General features: G+C 40.9%; 1 long non-coding RNA gene across 1 annotated transcript in view; it reads right to left on the reverse strand.

Annotated features, from left to right (window-relative positions):
* Positions 1–4575: 4575 nt before the first annotated feature.
* Positions 4576–8346, reverse strand: part of LOC142489575 (uncharacterized) — a 20719-nt gene continuing 16948 nt past the window's right edge. The window contains exon 3 of the long non-coding RNA XR_012799892.1: positions 4576–7962. This is a non-coding gene — a long non-coding RNA (uncharacterized LOC142489575). The remainder of the gene's footprint in view (positions 7963–8346) is intronic.

An 8346-nucleotide genomic window follows, 5' to 3' on the forward strand; every position in this document is an offset into this window, starting at 1 on the left:
CCATATTTTAAAATTCTGTTTTCTAAGTGATCACTTGAATACAAACTCTTGGGCAGACTGCTGTTTATCTTGTGTTATCTGTCATTCTTTGGCTTGAGCTACTAACTTACATGAGAACTCATCCACGGAAATGACCCTCTATTTTAGCAAACCACAAAGATTATCATACCCCTGCATGCATTGCAAGGGTTAAGATATGAATTGATATGCCAGGAGTGTAAGCAATTCGTAATGTTACATGATCACATACAGATGCTAGACTATCTGTGAAATTACTGTTTTAACATTGCTAAAGGACAACACTACCTTTGAAGTCCTACAGTATGTTCAACCCCTCCTTAGCCTCCCTAAATTCTTTAGTGCTAAACAAGGCACTCAGTAAAATACAGGATGTTTACTACTAAACTTTCAGATGAGTTGTAAAGCTCCTGTGATCCATGAACCATGCTGTCATTAAAACAGCAAAACGTGAAATCTTATTTTTTTTTTTTTTACATCTGTTCTGTAGTATTAGATACTAGTGACTGTTTATTCTTTTGATTTATTCAACTCCTAATGCCATTTTTAATGAGTTTTAAAGCATCCTTTGATGTGTACAGATATAGGGGAACCTCTCTCGCCCTTGAAATGTGCTGTACACAAAGGAGTGCGCTGCTGTACCTGGGACGTTTTTGGAATAGCAGACATGTACACGGAGAAAAGAAATCCCTTAGTGGTGCGCTACTACCGCAATGATGAGATATTTTCACATGATAAAACTTAGATTTTTATTTGGCATGGTTAAAATAAATATAGCGGGAGACGTAACCAACAAATGTGCTCTTACATACGTGTGTATTTCTGTTATCCTTTGATGTGCATAGCAGCTTTTAACCCACCTCCCAAACAGTGCAAGATCCTTGCAACACTTTCATCTTTGTGATAATTTCGTTGCCAATGTTCCCAGCAGTTTGAGCTGTAAACAATAGTTAATGTTATATTAGTAATATAAGGATAGATTGGAGCTGCCGAGTTACACGGACTGAAGGATTGGAACTGAAAGGCGGCCATTATGTTAGGCACACAATCAGGATTTTTACAGATGTATAACAAGAACCAAATGATTGTCAGCTTAGGTAAGAATGTCGAATTTTATACATTGTCACATGCTTTACATATAAAAAAAAATATGGGGGGGAAAATGTGTGGAATGTAATATTGCTGCTTTAATGGAGAAAACAAGAACTGCTATGTTAATAATAGCAGAAGTGGATAGTCACAGAAATAGTTACTACTGTATATTGAGCAGAAGTAAGGTTAACATTTCATCGTGTAACATTACAAATATGGGAACTAAGGACTTTCCCACAGCAAAATGAATATGAGCCCTTTCTGTAGCATTTAATAGTTAAAGGGGCTACATTTTGGAATACAGGCAGTCCTCGGTTATCCGACACAATGCGTTACTCAAAATGGCGTTGTAAAGCGAAACGTTGTAAAGCGAAACACATTTTCCCATAGGAACACTGTTTAAATGAAAGGTTCTGTTCCTGAAGGCATTTTTAACACTAAAATACACCAAATATTTTATGCAGGCAATAAGATGTGCAGCACACACATAAATTATATAGTGTATATACTGTATTATATATATAATATAACATAATAAATAATATATTATATAGTATAATATAATATTATATATATACGCTCTTACGACGCTTTGCAACGTTGTTTATGTGAATATGTATATATATACACACATACACAACGTTGCAAAGCGTCGTAAGAGCGTTGGATAAGCCATTTTGGCATTGTAAAAATGAACATAGGTATGCATTGCATAGCGTTGGATAAGCCACTCGTTGTAAAGCGAAGCGTTGTAAAACGAGGACTGCCTGTAGTGGGAAAGAATATCTTCACTGAAGTGGTGGATGTAGGGAACAGTCTTTCAGTAGTGGTGGCAACAGCAAGTACTTCAAAAGAAACCATGTGCTTGGGATAGACACAAGGGAGAGCTGCTTCCCGAGATACTTACCTCCGTAGGGGATGCCGGTATCTCTCAAGTTTAAATGTCCTGGTCACGCAGGCATTTCAGCTACCTTTATGAGAACCCCAACAAGCCCAGCGGGAGCTGCTACCAGCACCCCCTATGGAAGCAGGAGGTCCACAGAGCTGAAAGTAATGCAGGTCAGCCCCAGAGACCCCTTGCTTCAAACCTGTTACATTTTTATTTTTTTAATGCCGCTTGTACTGAACTTTTAAAGGGCAGTTCCTCTTAGGATGAAAGTGAACTAGGGACAAGGGGCCCCTTTATTTAATGTGTTTTGGTGATAAGACAGTCAGTCACCAAAACTAGATGCGAATTTTCTGTTTTGTCCATTGTTTTGTATAGTAATTACAAATCCATCGTTTGTCAAGTGGATAAACAGAAATACCATTTCATTTGGGAGGGGCAGGAGCGAAGGGAGCGGCATTCATTGTAACAGAATGCAAATAAGAAACAGTTACGGGATTGAAGCCACCTACACTGATGAATTCTTTATGTGCTGCGTGGGACTGCCATTGTAACAAGAAACGGACCACATAACATAATGAGGCTTTAGCACAGTGAAATTATAACCCCTCTCCTTATATAAGAACATGGAGTACATCACTTTATAATATATTTGAGGCATGTCCAGACGGCCAGGAAGGATCAGGGCTCTTCAACTAGTACTGCAAGAGAGGGGGATTTAGTTCCATGAATGGCAATTACTATTGCCTATGAGGAAGTGGTATTCATTTATGTTTCCCATTGGCACACACAAATAAGTAAGCAGATCTGATGTTTTCCTGTGTCAGTATCACAGTGAGAGACTCACGGCAGTCTTCAATTAATCCGTTATTAAAGTGCAACACACACTCATATTTTGACATATGACAAGCTGAAATATGTCATTCCTGACCATGAATTTAAGCTGTAGTTTTACACCCCATAAATGACTTTGTAAGACTGCATGCATTGTATTTCTTTAAAGCAGGCTTCAGAATGTTGGATTAAAAATAGGACCAGGAAGGCCAGAAATCATGTCTCCTTCACATACAAGTAGATCGATGCATGCAAGTGACACTTAGAGCAGGAAACGCCATCCATACGGTTTCACTTTCACAGCACCATGAAGATTGGTCTTTCCACCTCTGTCAATAATTCCACAGATCGGTTCTTGTTGCAATTGAAACATCCTTTCTCTCCCCATATGGGAGATTCGGCAGAAACTGGTGTTATGGTGCTAACCTGTTGGGCTACAAGAGGCCTGAGTCTCCGCAATTGTGGAGCCTGGGGTGACAGGTGCAGCGCCTCCACCCGTGAGGATCCCAACATTGGCGGGATATCCCCCTCATGGGAACCGGTATACCGATAGAGTATACCTCTAATAACCACAATCCAAACAATGTATATGCAACACACTTTACTATGGTCCCATAGTACTCCCAGGAATGCAATACATACAATAACAACACAGTAATAATACAGTATTCTCCACCAACTGGAGGTGCCATGGGCACCCGTATCCCGATGTCCACAGAACAGTCCAATCCAAATGCATGAGGGCAGCGCTACCCTCCCGTTGAGTGTTGGTGCATGTGGTGGTACCTTCCTGGCTTACTCAGGTAAACCAGGGGATTTGTAGACAGGCTGCAAACATGGTCCCACGATGCGGGGCCTCCAACAAAACCCCTTCTCGCTTTACGTCCCTGAACACCGCGCAGCGGTTCTGCCAGGCCTGGGGAATCCTCCACTGCGGTTCCATTCCTCCGCTGAATTGTCCACACTAATAGGGCAAATTCCTTACTATGGGCCAGCCCTACAATACATCCGCTACAAGTGTAGGGGAAACTAGCTGAGGCCCATGGGGAAAGGATCTGGCCTAGTCAGAGGGCTTGACTAGCTCCCCAGACACTAACTATCCCTTTGCCGGCTCCATCAGGACTGCCACGCCGGACCTCCTCATCTTGTAGCGCCAACCTGAAGATAGCCTCTGCCTTACACATAGTCCATAATACATGTGGCTGCGCCAACCACAAGATGGGACCGACACAGCTCACTAAACACTCCCACACGATGGAACCACTATCAGGGAGGAGGCAAGGGAGGATACCCTGCTACACTATCATTTATTCAGAGACAATAGAAAGCAATCTGCATCATATAGGTCTTTACAGGCATTCTCAGTTATGAGTGGAGCACTGCAATTTCTGTTGGTATCACTTCAAGCATAGTTGTCAGCAGTTCTGATTTCAATACATACAGACAAAATTATTTATAACTCATACACGGACACCCAGACCTGCTTTTGCCCAAATATAAGCTTGCACCAATTTCAACCGTGTTTCTCAAGCTATGCTCTTATCAGTATGTTCGTTAAAACCTGCTATCTCCCATCATGTCCTTCCTACATTCTTTCACGGTCTCGTGATTTTCTATAGCCTCTTTGTTTTATGATCTTGTACTTTTTTTTTTGTTTCAAATATTTTGTATTGGAGAAGCATATAATAAACATCATCCAGTGTCATTAAGAACAGAAACATACAAAAATACTTTCCAATTACATATTAAGTAGAAAAAAACAGTGCTTTACTTTTAGTCACACCATGTTGAAGCCAAGTTTTAACCGTACATTTTGAGGTGTGTGTGTAAGTTCCAGCCAGTTGGTTGGGGGGGGGGGGAAATCTCCTTGATAAAGCACCTTGTTGTGTGAAACGCGTTGGAGGGTACTTAACTCCCTGTTTGTCATGTCTGACGGATAAATAAACCTTTTTACAATTTTTGTACACGTGTGTCCCTGAGCAGTGCGCTGCTTTGTGTATTTATTTGCATTTTTCCTGGATTGCTCGCAACTCATCAAGCGGCTGGACACGCCATCTGGATTATCACAAGCTCTAGGAGTGGGTAAGATTCTTTGATATTTACCAATATGGATCATCTTCCTTACTATTGATTGGGGCGAGTCCTGGATTCATTATACAGCTATCTCCAATGAGGTGCAGTGGAGTGTGTTTTTACATGTCTTTTCTGTTACCTTCAGGATACTTATGCTACTAGTTTTGATACTTCACTCACTCCATAGTTGAGCTATATATGTTATTCTTATCAATGAATTGAATATTGAATATACATTTTTCTGGGCTGTTAGAACACCCATTATTGCCATATATTGAACTGTCCCTTATATGAAGGGCATGAAAAGTGAGAAGAGAGAAGGAACTGGGGGGGGGGGGGGGGTAGAGGGAGGGGGGTAGAGGGGCGGGGGCCCCCCCTGTTCCCCCATGTCCACCCTAGCCAACCCATTTATTGTCAAATAAGATCCTCTTGGTGTTTAAAGTATCCCATTAACCTTTGAGGAGGCTGTGTTCAAAGTCTTTTTTTGCGAGACTTTGGTTCGGTTTGGACTTCAGGTAGTTAACCCGATCAGTTTTTGAGCTGTTAGTGCCTTAATCCTTCGCTGTCTTGACTGTGCAATTCAGTTCACTGTCTTAGCCATGGTTCCCACGTTCTATAAAATTCATCAGTCAATGAAAACCGTCATTTTTTTTCCCATTCGCATCACCTCGTTTATTCTTTTTTCGACAGTTTGTCTAGATGGGGGGGGCGCAATCTTCTTCCAAGAGGCTGCCACGGCACATCTAGCCGCCGTCCGTATAAATGATATTAGCCGTCTCATAGGACGATCCACGTCCTCTACTGGTTTTGCCAGTAGGAATGTCAAAGGGTCCACAGGAATGGACAGATCCGCTGTATCCTTAATAATTATTTGGACCATGGTCCAGAATTTCTGGATCGCTGAACATGTCCACCAAATGTGCACCATATCACCTCTTTGTCCACAGCCCCTCAAGCACAGATCAGACACCAGAGGGTAGATTTGCTTCAGTCGGCTTGGGGTGAGGTACCAATAGTAAAGAATCTTATATATATTTTCTTTGATAGTGGTACATATAGAGGTCTTTGTGGCAAACTCCCAAATATCCTCCCAATCATCTCTAGCAATTTCCAGATTTAAAATCGGCCGCCCATTTGAGCATGTAATCATGGCCAGGGTTGTTTACCGAAGCCTCAAGGCCAGCATATATTCTTGTGATCAGGCCTTTTTGGTGCACGCCTCTTTTACACAGTTGCTCAAAGCTTGAGAGAGGGGAGAACTCTAACTTTGGTGAGATTTTGGGTAGAAAATATCTAATTTGGAGATATTTAAACATATGCAAGTCTGGCTCTTCATACTTAATTTGAAGCTCTTGGAAGCTGAGAAATTTTCTTGTACTTTTATAATGAAGTATATCTTTAATTTCTCGGCTATTTCAACAGTTAACTATTTAAGCGCTAGCTATGCAGTTAGTGTCAATACAGACAATATGGCGTCTCTGTTGTTCAGGCTCGAACTCCTCCCATCATCATTCCCCCCTTTAGTTCATAAAGGAACTATTTACCAACGGGTGGATTTCAAGACGAGATCTAAACTGTGAGTGCATCTCACCACGCCTTTCAACTTACAATACAAATACAGTAATATAAAAAAAAAACATTAGTAACATTAGTATGAATAATACAACAATTGGGTGTAACATAAAATGTAATACTCCAGCTCCTAATCCTGTGACCCTTTTTGAAACAATTAAGATACCTTTTCTCCATCATATTCTTCTCTGATATGTAACAATTCTTTAGTCTTGTGTTCCAGAACTACCCTTCGTTCGAGTTTGGTCCATTGGACTTCCAGAATTATTCCCAAGTCCATTATTCTAGCCAAGATATAATAATTTCCTGACAAAGGAATCAAACTCCCAAAATAGCAATTTTCTAATTTTTTCATCTATTTTTGCCATTGCATCCCATCCATGCTACCTTCTAACATTGGAGATGTTGCCTGTCTTAGACACTTATCTGTGGATGTTCTGTTGCTATTTAATTATGCACACATTATACTCTTTCCTATATCCTTCGTTAGATTTAGAAAATCTGCGGCTATAAGCCTGTATATAGCGGTCTGTACCTTAATCTGGGAGTATATAATATTTTGCTGTACTACTGCAGCATACATCTCTATATGCGTATAGTGCCCGCGATGGGCGACACGATGTCGCCCAAAAACAAATGCATTGCTGCTGCCGTGTGTGCTTATAGTAAGTGCGGCGGCGGCAACAATGCGACGCAGTGTCGCAAATTTTGGAAGCTGGCAATATTTGATTTTTCAAGGGCTGTCGCTTCATGTGACAGCCCCTGAACCAATCAAATGCCAGTAAGCCCACGACGCCACCGCCGCAAAGTGAAATATAACTTTCGCTAGCGGCGACGGGTGACGTCACCCGTCCCGTCGCGGGCACTATACGTGCGGCGTAAATCAGCATTTATACTCCCTAATTCTGCCCTATGGGTTAGTATAATTGATAACGTTTCTATATCTATTCCATTCAGATATATTTACACACCAGGTATGAAGTCCAAATATTACTTCAATGGCTAAAGTACCTGGGCTATCTTCAGGTATCTGAATGGGATCATCTGATTTATTGATCTGTACACTCAAGGCACATCTCTGCACCATTAGTTACATATGTCCATTCATGTGATATGGTGGGTCATCATCCCAATAGATCCCTACATCCTGATCTTGACATATGTCCATAGCAATGTGTTCCCACAAAAGTATTTTGCAAAGTTTCTTTATCTTCTTCTTGCTTCCGATCTGGTCTTCCATCTTTAGATCTGGAAGTGGTTGCTGTTCATCTGATGGATCTGTGTCCTTTATTTTTGGTTCTGGTTTAGGAAATGGTGTTTTTTTATTCTGTAGCTACTTCTGACATCAGATATCTCTGGTTCCAAAAAGTCTCAGATAACATGGACCTGTTCACGTTATGCGTTCAGGGGGGAAAGAAATTCTGGGTTGACTAGTACTTTGTGTCCAAATGGGAGTATCCTTCAGGTATCCAAAATCCATCTTTCACCTGGGGAGAAAATCAAGTACAGCATCAATTTCTTGGCAGCCACATCTGTTTGTCCATATTTATCTGCCTTTTCTTTGTATAATTTACATTGATCTATATACTGTGCTTGTAATACCTTTCTTTGGCTCTCGTGACCTAGGATTCCATGTAACAAGTGTCTACACTATAATAAAAGTATTTGATAGTATAGTGAATTTCTTGAACATTTCAAAAAGAACCTTCATTTCTGAATCTTTTTAGAAGTACCAGTCCTAACTATCCCCCCTCAACAAACATGTATATGATCTGACCATGTTTGTTGTAGTAAAATAAATTTTCCTGCAACTGTTTTTATAGCTACTGTAATTGCTGCTGCTCGAAAATCAGACAGAACTGGTGCATTTA

The sequence above is a fragment of the Ascaphus truei genome, chromosome 3 (assembly GCF_040206685.1).
Source record: "Ascaphus truei isolate aAscTru1 chromosome 3, aAscTru1.hap1, whole genome shotgun sequence".
In the NCBI taxonomy this organism is placed as follows: domain Eukaryota; kingdom Metazoa; phylum Chordata; class Amphibia; order Anura; family Ascaphidae; genus Ascaphus; species Ascaphus truei.